Genomic DNA, 8,300 nt, shown 5'->3' with positions numbered 1-8,300 from the left:
ATGAAAGTCTTCTTCCAATTAAACCAAGCTTCCAGCTCTGAATTTTTAAAAAGCTTATCAGCATAATGCATTATTTTTCTAAGTGTTTAAATTTTCTCTTCATTAATTAAGCCAAAATGATGTGTTTTCCTTGGCAAATTTTAAAGAGTTAAGTTTGAGGTGTGATGAATTCAGATCAAATCAGAAATAATACCATTAATAAAACAATTATGCCGAACTGAAGATAAAAATGTAACCAATTGGTGTTCATATATACTGTGAAGTGCCACTAAGGGATCCTGCAAATGAAGTGATTCGTATTTAATCACTTTTCTAAATTTACATTTTTATGAATTTAGAAGTTTCTAGAAAAAATTCATATGGATGGAGGCGATCCTTTAAAATTATTACAAAAATGATATTTTCCCTAATAATTCTAATACTTGGTAGACTAATTCACACTTGACTGTGTTTCAAAATAAAATCGCCCATAAGGTACAGTAGTTACAGCCTGATAAATTGATTTCTTGAATGAGTTTCCATAATTCTTTAGTAAAGCATTAAAACCAGTTCACTGTTAAATTATATAAGAAGAAAATGATCTACAGGCTTTGTGTTAAAGAAATGACAGGGTTGTCCACTACTTACAGAAGATCTGAGAAGCACTGTATATGATAATCACGCCACAGAAAATGCCCATTCAAAGAAATAGCTGCATTGGGAGGAATTATGGATGAAATGTGGAGTTATGTGCTAAAAATCCAGGTTACTTCAAAGTCAGATACTCTTAACTGAGCTGAGTGAAAGCAGAGCCATTTGATGGGTGAGACATAAAGAACATTGCCTTTAAGACATATAAAGTCCAGAAAATAGGAATGTAAGTGCCATGTTCATCAATTGGTCATTCGGTTGAATGGTCTACCAATCCACTGAATTCTGAATGATTAAACATTGCTATACTTTCTCAGAACAAGAGCTGGAAAACTGGCCAATAAGTCAGGTACCTCATTTTGTATTTAAAGTTTTACTGTGAACTATCAATGCCTATTATCTTTTGTATTGCCCATGGATATTTCATGCTTCAGAAGCAGAATTGAGTAACTTCAATACAGATCCACATGGGCCGCAAATTGGAAATACTTACTGTGTACCTCAAAGATTTCTTTTTTATGGCCACTGACCTGCAACTCATCAGAGCCACAGATATTTTTAGTCAGAAAACAGTAATGAAAATCAGATCAAAGAATACACTCTTTCTCATAAGAATTGTGGACATTTTATGCTTGGGTCTTTTATTGCTTTTGGTTCTATGTTAAAAGATTATTTTACACAACTTTATCCAGTGGCAGGGTTATCAGTACTGTTGTTCTGACCAAATATCTGAGAGAAACAACTCAAGGATGAATTCTTGTCTCGGAGAGTTCATTGTTGCGGCACTTGCTCCAAGGCAAAGCATAATGGATCGAGAAGTACATGATGCTGGTGTTTCTAAATGTGACAATAGGGAGGAAGCAGAAGGCAAGGCAGAGGCTGGGGACCCCATGTAACTTTCAAAGGCATTATTCCTGTGATGTACCTCTTCCTGTTAAGTCTGCCTTTGAAAATTTCCCCAGATCTCCCACAAGAGCACTGCAGGTGGGTATCAAGCCTTCATACCAAACTGTTGGTTTTATTTTATGTTGTTGGTTTAAATTTGTTGTGATTTTATATTTTGTTTTTGCAGAGTTGGGAATTGAACCCAGTCTTGTGCATGCTCAACAACGTCATGTTCATTGAACTTCCATCCATAACTTCAGATATGATTTAAATATATTGGAAAATACATTTGTTTACAATCATGAACACAGTGATGGCTCAGTGTAGGATGTAATTCCAGTATTGAGGATGATTACATAGCTCCAGCTTAAATATATGATAAGAAGAAAGAAAAAATGATTTCCCATAGGAAAAATATTCTGTAGAAATTTCATTTTTAATTAACTCAATATAGTCTACCTTATACTAATATGTGGATACATGATGTTGTAAAATAGATTAAATTTTACATGACATAAAGTATATATCCATCAAGTTTATTTTAATAAAGTTTTCTATATCCTGAACTTGAATCAGCACTTAAAAATTAATAAATATAACCCACCATGTTGAGTTAAAGATGGGAAAGCCCATCATACCAATTGGTCAAAGAGGTATTTGGCAAAAATAAACTCCCTTTCAAGCCAAAGACCCTTAACATACTAAGAATATCGATACAATGCATGAACAAAAATAAAAAACAAAAACAATCAAACTTTAGAAACATTGTGCATATGATACAAACTGGATACTCTGTTGTACAAACTCATGCAGCCGAGTGCTTTAGTCCTCTCTTACTGAATAGCTTACTGGAATGCTCATTTGTTTTATAGTTTATAAACAATCAAGATAGATACAAGTTAGGAAGGAAAAGCACAGTTATTTGTTGATGGAAGAATTGCCTATGGGAAAACTAATAAGAAAAATCATCAGATCTAGTAAAATTTTCAGTACAAAATATGTTCAAATATTTGTTGTAATGCTTAAGATTGATGTAATTGAAACAACGATGTCTGTTAATATAGGTTTGGAAATAGAGTTTGGGGGATAAGAAGGAAAAAGTAGCAGGGCCTGATGAAGGTATATTGTTATACATGTAGGAATATCAAAACAAATCTGATTGATGCTAACTAACATCTATGATAATCAAATTAGCAAGGATTCTTCAGAGATCAATAAAATAGAATTGGAATTCTAATATTAAATCTCACTGCAAATATTATACCATTTAGAAAAGTATTCGTCCATATTTAAAGAAAATAAGGCGAAATTAATCATTTACTTAAGTATATAAGATTTCTAGAAGAGGCCGGGAGTTTGGCCTAGTGGTAGAGTGCTTGCCTAGAATGCACGAAACCCGGGTTCAATTCCTCGGTACCACATACTTAGAAAAAAGCCAGAAATGGTGCTGAGGCTCAAGTGGTAGAGCTCTAGCCTTGAGAAAATCCAAGGACAGTGCACAGGCCCTGAGCTCAAGCCCAGGACTGGCCAAAAAAAAAAAAAAAAGATTTCTGGAAGAAAATGTCAGAAATACAAATATATAAAGTGAGTTTTAAATGTGACACCAAAGTACAAGACCCATGAAAGCACTTAATGAATTACATTTCAGATTATATTTATATATATATATATGTGTGTGTGTGTGTGTGTGTTTCTATACGTGTATATACATATATACACATCCAGAGGAATTTATCAAGATGCACAGTATTCATAACCTGACATATGGAATTGTAGCCTCTTTATATAATCAGATAATAGTCATTTAAAAAATCTGCTGCTCAAAAGTTGCTGTTAATAGAATGAACAGAAAAGGTGCAAAATGCCACAGCACAAAATATCTGATAATCATATTTGATAAAGAATTTACCATCCAAGGAAAGACCGAAATAGAACTTAAAACTCAGAAATATAGCAAACCATGGAATAAAACATCAAGACTGATATCCTCACCAAAGTTACAACATATAAAAATGTTCACCACTGCTCATTACTGAGCAGCGCACATTGAAATAAGGAGTCGCTCATTAACAAATAAGATCAAGAGCACAGCCCACTCACAGCTGCGGGATTTGAGATGGGGCACTCACTTGGGAAAAGGATTCTGTATCTTCTTCTCTCATCATATCGTAGAGTCATTATGCATGCTTCTGGGAACTATCCATCATCGCATTTTAAAATGTACATCCGTGAAAAACTTGTGTGGAATGTTCGTTTCAGTGTTACTCACATTCACTAAAATTATAAGATACACTCCAACTCATAATTTTAAACTATGGCACAGCCATGGAATGAAATAACAAAATCAATAAATTGTCAAGTCATGAGAAAATATAAAGGCACTTTACATGCAAATTTATGGGGGAAAAGTCAATTTAATAAGTTTATTGTCAGATGAAAAATCTATGAAATTCTAGAAAAGAGGAAACTATGAAGAAAGTAAAATTAGCAATGGCTGCTAGGATTTTAGTGGAGAATCAGAGTGAAGTAGGTCAAACATGAGAAAAATGTAAGGAAATGGACATATTTTTGCCCACGACTGTATCATTGAGGCTACTTAATCCTGGATGGCTAACATCCTCACAACGTTCACAGTATGAACTTTTGTAAAGAGAAATAAAAAAGATATTGAAGCCATTAGGAAATAATAGAATGGAATGCAGAATGTCGAAAACCAAATGACCGGTTTTAGAGATGTATGAAATTATTGAGGGAGCAAATAACCCCCTAGGTAACTGTTAAATGTATATTTGTGAACATGATGAGAGATATTGTGAACCCCAAAATCTAGGTGTACATTTTTTATCCAAAATGGCTCCTTGTAGTGATCCTAATATTCCATCAGATGCATTCTGGAACTGAATAATGAAGTAAATGGAGACAGATACTAGAAACCAGTAATCTCACAGTGGGACTAGAGTTCAGAGAAAAACAAGTGTACCAGGATAGAATGGTCCCTGCATTTCAATAGGAAACAACATTGTGTACCTCTGTGTTTAATGCACAGAGATTATTCACAGAAATCTAAATAGACATATGCATGGAGTCATGGATAAACACATACACACTGTTTTTTCTCTCTCTGTTATCTATGCAAATATTCCTACTGCTCAAATATTAGTTTCTATTATGCATCAGTAATCCATTCCAATGCTTTGGAAAAATAGCAAATTCCTTGTGTGGGGCAATAACTAAGCAACATGAACCTGGAGTATCTTGCAGTGTGAGAAATAAGAAATTAAACACACACAGACACTCATAGATATATTTATATACAGAGAGAGACAGAGAGGGAATGAGAAGGGTCAGAGAGAGAGAGAGAGAGTTTAGTTTTATGACAATGGAACACAAGCTAGAAAAATTTGAACACACTAAAATATTATTGGTTTTAACTAAAAAATTCATGACTTTATACTGGTTTTACAAGTGTTTAATAAACAAGTGAGGGAAACGTAGTTCCCCTTCTAAAAGAATTCTAAAAATATTTCCTGGTATTATATTGTCAAGGAAGGGGAGAATAATTTTCCTCACTTTAGTTCCTTACTTCTGAAGGCTGACACATAGAAAGGAAAATAAAAAGAAGAAAAAGAAAGAATGATTTTTACAGTGGATGGCACTAACTAAAGCTCTCTCAGCCAGGAAATGGAAGTAGCACTAAGTAATGTTGCTTGTATAGACATCTCATCCAGTGTGAAGAAAATGGCATTTTTCTCAGTCCAATCCCTGCAGGACTTTTCCCTCATCCCAATCATTAGAAAATGATCAAATGGGCCGGGAGTTTGGCCTAGAGGTTAAAGTGCTTGCCTAGCATGCATGAAGACCAGGGTTCAATTCCTCGGTACCACATACATAGAAAAAAGCCGGAAGTGGTGGTGCTGAGGCTCAAGTGGTAGAGCTCTAGCCTTGAGAAACTCCAAGCTCAATGCTCAGGCCCTGAGCTCAAGCCCAGGACTGGTGGAAAAAAAAAAGAAAGAAAATGATCAAATGTCAGCCCAGGAATAGTCTACAAAATGCCTTGACAGGTACCCTTGAGAACTGACAAGGTTATCAAAAGTAATAAAATTCTGTGAAACCAACCACAAAAATGATCCTAGGGGAAACTTGAAACCTAAAATTAAAACAAAAACAAAGTAGGAAAACTTTAAGCAATCTTGAATAAAGTGTAGATTTGTGACAAATAATAATGTATCACCATTGATTCATTACTCATCAGACATAAGCTACTCTAATATAAAATATAAACACTAGGGACATCAGTTTGTCATAATAACAACTATGCACTCTCCATGATTTTTTTTTCTGTAAAGCTAAAATTACTCTTGAAGACACACTGACATTGGGCAGGCATTAAGAATTTGAGAAACATATTTTGTTTGGAGTTGTTTTATGAATCAAATAACTCCTGTGTTAACTGAAAATATTGGCCCCCCGAAAGCTACTCAGTGTGGGGTCCCTTTCCTGCAGTAATGAGGCTACCGACCAAACTGAAATACTATAAACCTGCAAATGGCAGGCTGACTGAGTGTGCTCAGTCCTCCATCCATAGAACTGAACCGAAGGAGTGGGAGGAAAACAACAAAACAAAACAAAAAACAGCATGCATGTAAGATCACCACAAAGGCCTCTCCTCAGAGGTCTCAACCTAGTGCAGAGCTTATCTTCTCGTATAGGCCTTCCTCATCTACACTTCTACTCTACCCTCGCAGACTGTGATTGGCCAGCATAATGATTCTTCTTTCATTTTCCAAATACTTTTATATTTATCTTTGTGAACCTCCCTTAGTTGTCTTACTTTGTTACATACACATGTCCTGCTTAGAAGATTGTCTTTTAGTAAGAGACATTGTGCTATTTTCATTAGTGTTCCTATGAATTATGCAAGCGCTTGTTACATAACGAGTAATTTTTGAACACTTCTTGGTTAGCTAGACATGTATTGGTTAAATATTTATACCAGATTTATGTGAATTGATGATTTTCATTATTTATGATGTAACTTTAATTTACTGGGGAACACATGGGTGGCACCTACAGCCACACACATTACAACACATATAGTGTTGGGAAAATGCCATGGAAATGTGTGTGTGTGTGTGTGTGTGTGTGTGTGTGTCTGTAACTCACAACTTTGTCCTAAAATATGGAACATAATAGGAATTACATTAACAACATTTTTAAAATGTTGGCATTCAAGTCAAATTAGAGATGCAAACAATTACTTACCAAAATGATTCCAAAGTGAATTCTTACTTATTTCAATTTTTGGTAGTTAAGTGGCACACTGAATATTATTCTATAAAGAATTTTAATGTCTGTTTAACTGTATGAGCATTAACTTCTAAAGTGTTTCATTCTGTATTGTCTCAAAGAACAAATATATATATATGTATATATTATCCTTTATTTTCATTATCATATAAAACGATGTTTATTGGCATGAACTTCAGTTAAATTTCTAATACCACCTTCATACATGGATATGTATTTGATGTCATTTACCCTATGTCTCCCTGTCCTGCCACTCTTCTCTACTTCCCCTTTCCCGTAATTAAATCACATCATATCTGTCCATGTCTATCTGTATCTATCTCTCTCTTTACATATCTATAAAATGAGCAACACATGCAGTATTTGACTTTATAAATATCCTCAATTCATTGAAGGCTCTACATGACAAATCCATAACCAACATCAAACTAAGCAAGAAAAAAAAACTAAATTAATTTGTGCTAAGGTCAGGGATGAATACAGGTGGCCATTTTGTCAAACTTGTTTAAGATAGTAGTAGAATCCTAGCAATATATAAGAGCAATATGGTAAGAGAAAGAAAGAACTAGATTCAGAGTTAACATATCCCTTTTTAAAAATGATACCATCCTGTACTTAAAAGACTCTAAAGATTCCACACCAGAAAAATGTCTACATCTGATAAATAATTTGGCAATGTAGCAGCCTACAAAATAAATATCAGTAGATTTGTATACATTGACAATAAATAATCTGAGAAAGAAGTAAGGAAAGTAACTACATCCATAATAATCTCAAACAAGTTAACTAGTTACAAATATAACCATAGAAATGAAAAAGTATCTACAATGATGCTTTCCTAGATTCTTACATTACCAGTGCAACACAGAGTAGGCAGGTTATTTTGAAATCCATTATTGTAATTCTGATTTTCTCCAGTGGGATTTAATGTCTTCAGGAGAAGGCTAAATGTATATACATTTACAAGGATATGTATGCATGTTGGACCATTTTTATATGAATTAAGGAACTGCTTGGTAAAAAAAGCATATGGAGTTCCTTTACAAAGGAAATGCTGTTGAGACTCAGGATTCTCGTGGGAACTATGGCCAGGCCTAGCAGAGTTAATACGTCTAGGCATTCTCCCTTTCAGGAAAGTGATTGGGGGGTCATAATGGAATAGGGTGATTAAATTAATGTTCTCTGCTATATGAAACATCAGTGACTGTGGTTAGGAAAGGGAAATGTGGGTCCAGAATCTACTACAGGGAGTCATATAAATGCCACAAAAAGTAGCAGGAAGTTTTTACAACTGTGTAATATATGGCAAAACAAGAGCAGGCGCAGAACAGACGAATCTGCCCCCAGGATGCTGTTAACAGTTCAAATCCCAAAATTTCTCCAGCTTTGTGCAATCTAGTTTTTCCTATAAGCGAGTATCCATTTAAGCAGGAGGGAATGATTTACAAGGGCAGAATCCTTCTGCAATCTGGAACATT

This window comes from Megascapheus bottae, chromosome 19, assembly GCF_031878675.1.
Source record: "Megascapheus bottae isolate mThoBot1 chromosome 19, mThoBot2.hap1, whole genome shotgun sequence".
Classification (NCBI taxonomy): domain Eukaryota; kingdom Metazoa; phylum Chordata; class Mammalia; order Rodentia; family Geomyidae; genus Megascapheus; species Megascapheus bottae.
Note: the sequence above shows the minus strand (reverse complement) of the source record.